Here is a 10127-nt window from a genome sequence, read left to right on the forward strand (position 1 = left end):
ATCAAAATTATTGGGATCTGCACCAGGCTTTTTGAGAATTGAAATAACATAAGCAGTTTTCAAAGACGAATGAGCAATTCCAGTGTTAAGGTAAGAGTGGGTAATACCAGTTATGAGAGCTGACCTAACTAGGTGGGCCAGCACATTGTGGTCAACAGCCCGGTCAGTCTTCCCTGAAGGACGACGAGTTCTTGACCAGATGGACACTATTGAGTTAGTGTCGTTGGTATTGAAGTTTCGCCTGAGCCCTCGGTGGATGTACCTGCAGCAGGGCTAGAGCTGGGCGATAGAACGATAATGATATGTATCGCGATATAACTTTTACTCGATAGAGAAATTAAGCTATCGCGATAGACCTCGCCGCTCTTGTCCTCTTAAAAAAAAAAAAAAAGGCCAGCCAATCCAAATTAAGTAGCGCAGAGCCGAACCAATCACAGCCGCAGCGTCACGTCGCATGACTTGTTACGTACAGCACAAGTGCCAAGCCGCACGTGTGTTTGTTTGGGAAGCAGCCAGCTGGTAATGGAGCCAGCGCGTAATGGAGGAAATGAGTGTGCCGACTAGAAAAATCAACCGAGCGTGACTGAAGAGAAAACAGATGATGATTCCAACGCCGGAGAGATTGTCGAACGGAAGAGCCATAGAAGTTCCGTAGTGTGAAGGTATTTCTGCTATTCCAAGTCTGACAAAAAACAGAGTAGCGTGCACTGTAAATTGTGCCGAAAGCAAGTCTGGAAATACAATAAACTGGTGCATGCGTCACACTGTGCGCCATGTTATTGTTTCGGTGAAATGAATTTCTACAATACTGTTACTGTTAATTCTACTCTCTGCAGTGTTTAAATGCTTACATATACACAACGTTACTGTCCCTCCACACATACGACTCGGTTCTGCTTCTATGCCGCAGCTTTGTTTACTTTTTCCCACCGAGGCTTCTAGACTTCTGATTGGCCAACATTTCTGCACGGTTAGGAATCTAGCGCCACCTGCTGCTTTGGCATGTTCATAGCAGCGTTTTCCTTCATTTCTGCCTTTATGTGTGGACGGGATTATTTTTTAAAACGAAAACGGAAAATCTCCGTTTTCAAAAATACCCGTGTACGTGTGGACGTAGCCTCAGTCTCTGACTGGAAGCGCTAATTCGTCATTCGGCTTTTGTCAGACTAAAGTAACTGTTAAAACTGTTTGAAAAGCTAAGCTATACAACAAGGAGAGATTGAGAATTTCCTTTTAGTTCTCAGTTTATTTGATATTGACAAAAGTTAGTCAGTTTTGTCTGTTCTTCTGTAAAACAAACTAAGATTTATTTTTAGAATTAATATTTTGTTTCTAAGTGGAATTGACAATTTAGTCTGTTTCGTTTGTTCTATTTTGAAACTTAAACGCTTTAGCGGCTGCCTTTTGTGTAGTTTGCAATATTTGCCTTTATTTATCTGAAAAAGTCTCATGTTCCTTAAGTACATCTACCCTGTTGAACTTATTATGGGAAATAAATATTTAAATAAAAACAAGCTGCTGATTATTTCACATTTTACTTGTGAGCAACGGCACATTTAAATCTTACAAATATAGTTATGTGGCTTATATCGTAATAGATATCGTTATCGCCTGAAATGAAAAAAACATATCGTGATATGAAAAAATCTCATATCGCCCAGCTCTAAGCAGGGCTTGAGATATCCATGTTGAAATTGAATGAACGGTTGAAACAGAGGACAAGACAGACTTTAACAGAAGACAGGAAAGACTCATAAACAGGAGAAATCGACGAAACAAAAACAAGAATAAAACTCATCTAAACGCTTACTAAATAATAAGACAGGAACTTAATATTATCACAAACTTAATATAGGAAAATCAAAAATATAAAATAAACTCAAAATGCTGGGTCACAGACTGTGTTGAAAATGCTTTAGTTCCTCACACTTACATGCAATCTTTTTGTTCAGCTCACTGAATTAAAGCTGAAACTCCCCACATTTTTTTTCATTAGTTGTACCAGGTGAAATGTTTCAGTCATCCTGAATGATGAGTTATTAAGCATGTTTATATCTTCAAATCTGCACCACATGGGCTACTACCTGAGCAGTGACGTTGGATTATGAATAATTAACAAACAAAGCCTTCAGGATGTTGTGTTTGTGGCTGTTTAGATTAAGTAAAAAAACAAAAAAAACAAATGATTAATTCAGGCAGGATATTGAATCTTTTCTCCAATAATAAATATATAACTATCTGAAAATATTGTTTTCAGTTGGTTCTATTTAGATAAAGTTTTACTGAAAGTTTAACTGGATGATTTGACTTTGGGCATACTTTAGCTTACTTTTTATGGCTGTTCTCAGCGCTGAACACATAATTCTGTCAGAATAACCTGACTCCATTTTGCTTCTGATGATTCAGGTTTTTGGCACAGGATGAAGTCCAGTTTGGTTTACTTCTTCTTCTTGGTGTCTTTGATTTCCTCTGACACTGCTGCCCCTCCCCCCGGCATCAAAGTACGAATCACGGAAAAAGGTAAGGTCTGTAAGAGCTGCACTAACACAATAAACACTTATACCTTTTAACCATTTAAAGCCTGAACTGTGAAATACTTGCCAGAAAAGTTCAATTTTTTTGAAAATAGACTTTATTGAGAATTTTAAGAATTAAGAAAAACATTAAATATTATTTTGTATATATGAATTTTCATTTGTATCATATTTGCTACATCTGGCATTACAAATACAATTTATTGCAAATGTTCATGCTAAAAACTGTATTGTGCTATTTCGGTGAGTCACACTGATGACGTAGAAGTTTAAAAAACCCACAAAACTGATATATCAGATATGATATACTTGGCGAGTCAACCATCAGCAGTGGAATGCCATTGATTATCAATTGCTTTGTTATTATACTATTATTTATTATTAAAATAAATACTAGTAATTTTTTTGCGATTAGCACTTTAATTTATGATGTTAGCTTCATCAGATTCTGGCCCTTCAATCTTTGGTAGGTTTCCTTTATCATTTTTTAATATGTAGAAAAGACTATTTTACTATTTAATATGTCTTTGCTGTATCACCAGCATATGAAGTTGTAGTACATTTACTGTGTTTTGCAGTGAAGGATCTTGGTCTGATGTACTTAAAGGGGCTGGTTAACCAGCAGTTCCAAATAGAAAAAAAAGATTTGCCAATCAAAAGGTAAAAATAAGTTATTGTTTCTATGGGTTATTATTATTTTGTTTCTTCATTTTAATTTGAAAATGTAAATGTGTTAATTTACGGTTAATACATGTTATTAAGTATTTTATAGTACAATATATTTTTATCCTCCTCACAGCGTGACCCTTACTAAACTACAAGTTGATCCTACTCAGGTGGATTTAAAATTTCAGCAAAACATTGGTCTCCAGTTTGAAATCAAGGACCTGAACTTTGCTCTAGAACTTCAAGGAGAAATAAATGTGGATTTTTTTAAGAAGTTCAAGTACGTACAACTACAACAGTGTAAATGCTCTTAAACCTCTCATTTTATGTCTGATGTGTGCAAACAACGTAGAGCAAATCAGATTCTGCCTGCAGAAAACCTTCAGCATTGTTAATAGTCAAGAAAATTATGCTCTTTGATACAGTCTCTGAAGACAACAACACTATATTTACAGCAACATTCATTACTTTAACATGGTTTGCTGAGAGTCATGTAGTTTAATTTTAGTCGATAATGGGGTCTCCTCTAAGCTGGACATGCAGATTTTATCTTTAAGTATCTCTGTATGAATGCAGAGCTTTTAGTCTTTTTTGCACCTGATTTTATGTGGTGTGCCACATGAATATACATTTTTATCTCTGTATTACACACACACTGCATCTGCTTTTATGGCACTCGCACTAGATTGGTTTAATAAACGCAGAACATTCATGCTGAGATGATTTGATGTTGTTGAGGAGCGTCTCCTCAGATCTCAGATGTGACAGGAGCATTGAAAAAACAACAACAAAAAAGAAAAAAAAATCATCCAATCTACAGTGTAATTGATGTTTTTGCTTTAACATCACAAAAAAAAAAGAAAAAAATGTCAGCCCTCTCTTTGTCTTTTCCTATACAGGATTGACAAAGGTACGACAGTCTTCACTGTAGAAGGTGTGAGAGCCATGATCCTAGTGAGAATGAACCAAAACCCAAAAGGACACCTGAATGTTGAAATACGAAAAGAGGACTGCACAATCATTGCCGATACCATCAAAACAAAGTCCACTGGCTTCATAGGGTAACAAGACTAAGAACAGGGGCTTCCTACTTCTCTGTGAATCAAACAAATTTAAAAATGAATTTTTATTTAGTCGGAATACTCTTTCTCTGCGAAAACACCATCCACCTGTTGTAGCTGAGGCTGATTGAAATGTCAGCTATTTGTTAATAAATCAAAGCAAGAATATGACTTAGGATCGGTTTCTCGACTTAATCCTCAGGGAAACATGAACCATCAGCTGGCGGATCAACAGTCTGTTAGACCAGTCCTGCTGATGAATGATAGGATTTCTGAAATTTGTTTGTTTTTCAGGAACGTTTTGGACTTATTCAAAAGGCTGACCAAGCATTTCTTCGAAAAGAAGGTCAGTTCCAACTGAAACACAGCTTAAGCCAGTCTGAATGAAACCCGTGGAGTGTGCTGCTTAGGATAAACACTACCTACACAGATATGAGTGGTAGATCTGTCAGGCAACCCAAGCTTTTGGGAGATATTTACTAAATGCAGCAACCCAAGTAGTAAGGGTTATATAAAATATATATAAAATAGTAAAATGGCAATGCCACCTAGGGGATTTTCACCCCCCCCAGGAAATAAAATCTTCTTAAAAAGTTTGCACAAGTTAAAGGATGCACCAATGAGGCAGATTGGCTCCAATGTCAATCTCTTTATTTGTATTTATAAAATAAATCAAAGGATGAAACAATAAAAGCTGACTGTGGCACAGCCTGTCCTATAACAGTGTCTTGGATTACATAAAACATGAAACTAGACTTACCAGTAGCTAAGGACCAAAAGAAAACAATACAAAAAGTCTAGTCTATACACCAGGTACTGTACAACAAAGGAAGTGTGGAAAACGAGCCACCACTAAAAGTCCCACAGCTACTGGTGCATCCTCAGTTCACTTTAATAAAAAGACAAGAAAGTATACGTTAAAAGTCAAAGAAAAACTCGAAAAGGACACCGCGTACCAAGCTCTGAAGATCGACAATCAAAAAATTCAGCATACTGGTAGGCCACTCTCGCCAGAAGTAAATGCAAATAAATCTGCCCAGGCATCATTAAATGTTCCATTTTCTTCAGATATTTTTCTTTTCTTACAATTCTCCATACTTGGCCTACCTGGAGTTGGAAGTCTCGATAAATGCACAGCGTTTTAATGGGTGTGACGCTTATTTTGAGGACGAAAAATAATAAAATATAATTTTATTTTTATATTTCAAGATCAGGATAATCTTCCAATTTAGAACTACAAGTTAAATAAAAGAACTAACACAAATAAAATACCCTTCGGTTAAATACTTACAATTTATTTTTCCAAACTATTCAATTCAATTCACTTCAATTCAATTTTATTTATATAGTACCAAATCACCTCAAGGCAATTGTTGTACAGTAGATCCTGCAATAATACATACAGAGAAAAACCCAACAATCATATGGATGCCAAGGCTAATACCTGTGTATGAAATGAAGCATGCACTGAGCATGTTTACAAGTGGTGTAGAGCTAAGATTATATAAACTACATAGGCTTATTAAATGACAATACAGGGTGGAAATGTCAGGTTTATATTGTTGAATTATCATTGATGCTTAGAAAGATATAATCATATATGCTTAGAGGTATATAATCAATTGTATAATGATAGAGGTCTGATCCTTAGTAGTCTGCAAAGACTGTGTGCGTTCCAGAGCACTCTATTCAATTCAATCCTATTCAATCTTACTTATTTATATAGCACCAAATCACAACAACAGTCGCCTCAAGGTGCTTTATATTGTACAGTAGATCGCACAATAATAGATACAGAGAAAAACCCAACAATCATATGACCCCCTATGAGCAGCACTTTGGCGACAGTGGGAAGGAAAAACTGCCTTTTAACAGGAAGAAACCTCCGGCAGAACCAGGCTCAGGGAGGGGCGGCCATCTGCTGTGACCGGTTGGGGTGAGAGGAAGGAAAACAGGATAAAGACATGCTGTGGAAGAGAGACAGAGATTAATAACAGATATGATTCAATGCAGAGAGGTCTATTAATACATAGTGAGTGAGAAAGGTGACTGGAAAGGAAAAACTCAATGCATCATGGGAATCCCCCGGCAGCCTACGTCTATTGCAGCATAACTAAGGGAGGATTCACGGTCACCTGGTCCAGCCCTAACTATATGCTTTAGCAAAAAGGAAAGTTTTAAGCCTAATCTTAAAAGTAGAGATAGTGTCTGTCTCCCGAATCCAAACTGGAAGCTGGTTCCACAGAAGAGGGGCCTGAAAACTGAAGGCTGTCCCTCCCATTCTACTTTTAAATACTCTAGGAACAACAAGTAGGCCTGCAGAGCGAGAGCGAAGTTCTCTAATAGGGTGATATGGTACTACAAGGTCATTAAGATAAGATGGGGCCTGATTATTTAAGACCTTGTATGTGAGGAGCAGGATTTTGAATTCAATTCTGGATTTAACAGGAAGCCAATGAAGGGAAGCCAAAGCAGGAGAAATATGCTCTCTCTTTCTAGTCCCTGTCAGTACTCTTGCTGCAGCATTTTGGATTAGCTGAAGGCTTTTCGCTGAGTTTTTAGGACATCCTGATAATAATGAATTACAGTAGTCCAGCCTGGAAGTAATAAATGCATGAACTAGTTTTTCAGCGTCACTCTGAGACAGGATATTTCTAATTTTATAGATGTTGCGCAAATGGAAGAAAGCAGTCTTACATATTTATTTAATATGTGCATTGAAGGACATGTCTTGGTCAAAAATGACTCCAAGGTTCCTCACAGCGTTACTGGAGGCCAAGGTAATGCCATCCAGAGTAAGAATCTGGTTAGATACCATATTTCTAAGATTTTCAGGGCCGAGTACAATAACCTCAGTTTTATCTGAATTAATAAGCAAAAAGTTAGCGGCCATCCAGGTCTTTATGTCTTTAAGACATTCCTGCAGTTTATCTAATTGGTGTGTGTTATCTGGCTTCATAGATAGATAGAGCTGGGTGTCATCTGCATAGCAGTGAAAATGTATGCTAAGTCTTCTAATGATGCTGCCTAAGGGAAGCATGTATAATGTAAACAGAATTGGTCCTAGCACCGAACCCTGTGGAACTCCATAATTAACCTCAGTGTGTGAAGAGGACTCTCCATTTACATGTACAAATTGGAGTCTATTAGATAGATATGATACAAACCACTGCAGCACAGTACCTGTAATACCTACAGCATGTCCTAATCGCTCCAATAGGATATTGGCCTGCATTTGTATAGCGCTTTTCTAGTCCATAGGACCCCAAAGTGCTTTACACTACATTCAGTCATTCACCCATTCACACACTGGCAATAGCAAGCTACATTGTAGCCACAGCTGCCCTGAGGCGCACTGACAGAGGCGAGGCTGCCGGATACAGGCGCCACCGGGCCCTCTGACCACCACCAGTAGGCAAACATGGGGTTAGTATCTTGCCCAAGGATATTTGGCATGCAGCCAGGATGCAGCCTGGGATTGAACCACCGACCTTCTGATTAGTGGCTGACCTGCTCTGCCACCTGAGCTACAGCCACCCCACATTATGATATTATGGTCAACAGTATCAAACGCTGCAATAAGGTCTAGCAGGACAAGCACAGAGATGAGTCCACTGTCAGAGGCCATAAGAAGATCATTTCTAACCTTCACTAAAGCTTTCATAAACTGGTTAAAAATATTATATAATTCCCCAACAGCTTGTGTCAGAACAAATGACCAGACATCCTCCAGCTTCTGTCTCTTGAGGGGCACCAAGCAGGGATGCCCACTCTCCCCTTCACTGTTTGCAATTTTTATTGAACCACTAGCAGCAGCAATTAGACAGAATTCAGTAATTAAGGGCATAAAATGCAAGAACGTGGAACATAAAATCAGCCTTTATGCGGATGATGTGTTACTCTTTCTCCAAAATTCACGAACCAATATCTCTGGGGTGATTGAATTGATAAACTGCAAGAATATCAGATTACTCAATTAACTGGTCAAAATCTACAGTCCTACCGATTAATTGCTCCCTCCATAATTCCTCTTCTACACCACTGCAATCGGGAAATATAAAATATTTAGGTATTAATGTTTCTCCCAAGCTTGCAGATCTAACTAAATTAAACCATATCCCACTTTTAAAGAAGGTAGAAGATGATCTGGCTAAGTGGAAATGTCTACCCATATCACTCATGGGAAGGGTTGCCGCTATAAAAATGATGGTCTTACCAAGAATAAATTATTTATTCTCAATGATCCCAACTAAACTGCCACAAGATTGGTTCAGATCTCTAGATTCATGTATGTCCAAATTCCTTTGGAAAAATAAACCCCCACGTATAAGCTTAAAGACACTACAAAAGACCAAGGATAAAGGAGGATTAGAACTACCTAACTTTCAGCACTACTTCTTAGCCAACAGGCTTCAGTTTATCTCAGGACGGCTAAAACATACCCTCTTAGATGAACTCTGGCTAGATGTAGAACAGGCACTTTGCAATAATCTAGAGATCTCAGACCTACCGTTTATCAGCTCAAACATCCAACGACATGAATGCTTTAAAAGCATCAGCATCAGCTCTTCTCTGACAGCATGGTGGGAGTTTCTAAAATTGACGGAGTCTTCATTAATCCCATGCAAACGTACACCTATCTGGAACAACCCTGACATATTACAAAACAGTAATATGATAAACTTTTCAGATTGGAGTGGTAAAGGAATCAAATATTTAGAACATATACTAGAAGGAACAGAATTTATTTCATTTGACGGACTAGTTACACAATATGGGATCAACAAGAAAAGATTTTTAGAATATCAACAAAGTAAATCCATAGTAAAAAAGAAATTTAAACCGGGTCAAGTTGAACTACAAACACCACCAAGTGTGGTTCAATTTCTTACTCTTAAAACCCCCAAATTACTATCCAAAATATACAGAATGTTTTCTAAAACAGATGAATCAATATCACTTCCTATTGCAAAATGGGAAGTGGATTTATCGGTTAACTTAGACCTAAACTTCTGGTCTCAGACTTGCTTAAAAACCTTTCATCTAATCAGAAATCCCAGTCTTCAATTAATTCAATACAAAATATTACATAGAGTGCACTATACAGGTCATTGGATGTTCAAGATGGGCTTTACATCTACCAACAACTGCTCACACTGCCAAACCAATTCACCGGACAATTATATTCACGCTCTTTGGTTCTGTCCACCAGTTCAGAAGTTTTGGCGCGAGATATGTGAAGACTTATCAAAGTGTCTGAAATGTAACATTCCAACTTCCCCCTTGGTGTGTTTGTTGGGCAGCTTAGATAATGTCACTTCAGAAAAGAATATAGCCCATATGGTTTTCACTGCCCTATGCATAGCCAAGAAAACAGTCCTCATGAACTGGAAAAATAAAAATAATCTTAATTCTAACCAATATAGAAATTATCTATTAGATTACATTAGTCTTGATACAGCCTCTGCCACCACATCAGATCAATTGCTCTGGGCTCCTTTGATCAGCTCCATCACCTAGTGGGGGTGGGGGGGTCATAGTTTGGTCCCGCCTTCACTGTTGTGATAGGTGTGGGGGTAGGGACACGCTTAGGGCGTCGGGGGGTTCCCCGGAGGCATCTTCCTTGGGGGGCTCAACCTGGGGTAGCGGTCATGTCCAATTAGGGGCTCTGTTGGCTCTCAGGTGACGGTTTCCTCGTGGCTGCGTGCAGCGGGGCTAGGGGAGGGTCTGTGCTGACGGACGTGGGTTACTGACCTGGTAGCCTGGCTGCCCCTGGGTGGGTCCAGGATGGGCGTGAGGTTCTGGGGGCGCTCCGTCTCTGGGCTGGGGCCCTGGCCGGGCCTCGGGGGCTTGGGTCCTGGTTGGT

The sequence above is a fragment of the Mchenga conophoros genome, linkage group LG3 (genome assembly GCF_057382185.1).
Source record: "Mchenga conophoros isolate Kocher_MC1m ecotype Shallow Benthic linkage group LG3, M_conophoros_male_GT1.1, whole genome shotgun sequence".
NCBI lineage: Eukaryota > Metazoa > Chordata > Actinopteri > Cichliformes > Cichlidae > Mchenga > Mchenga conophoros.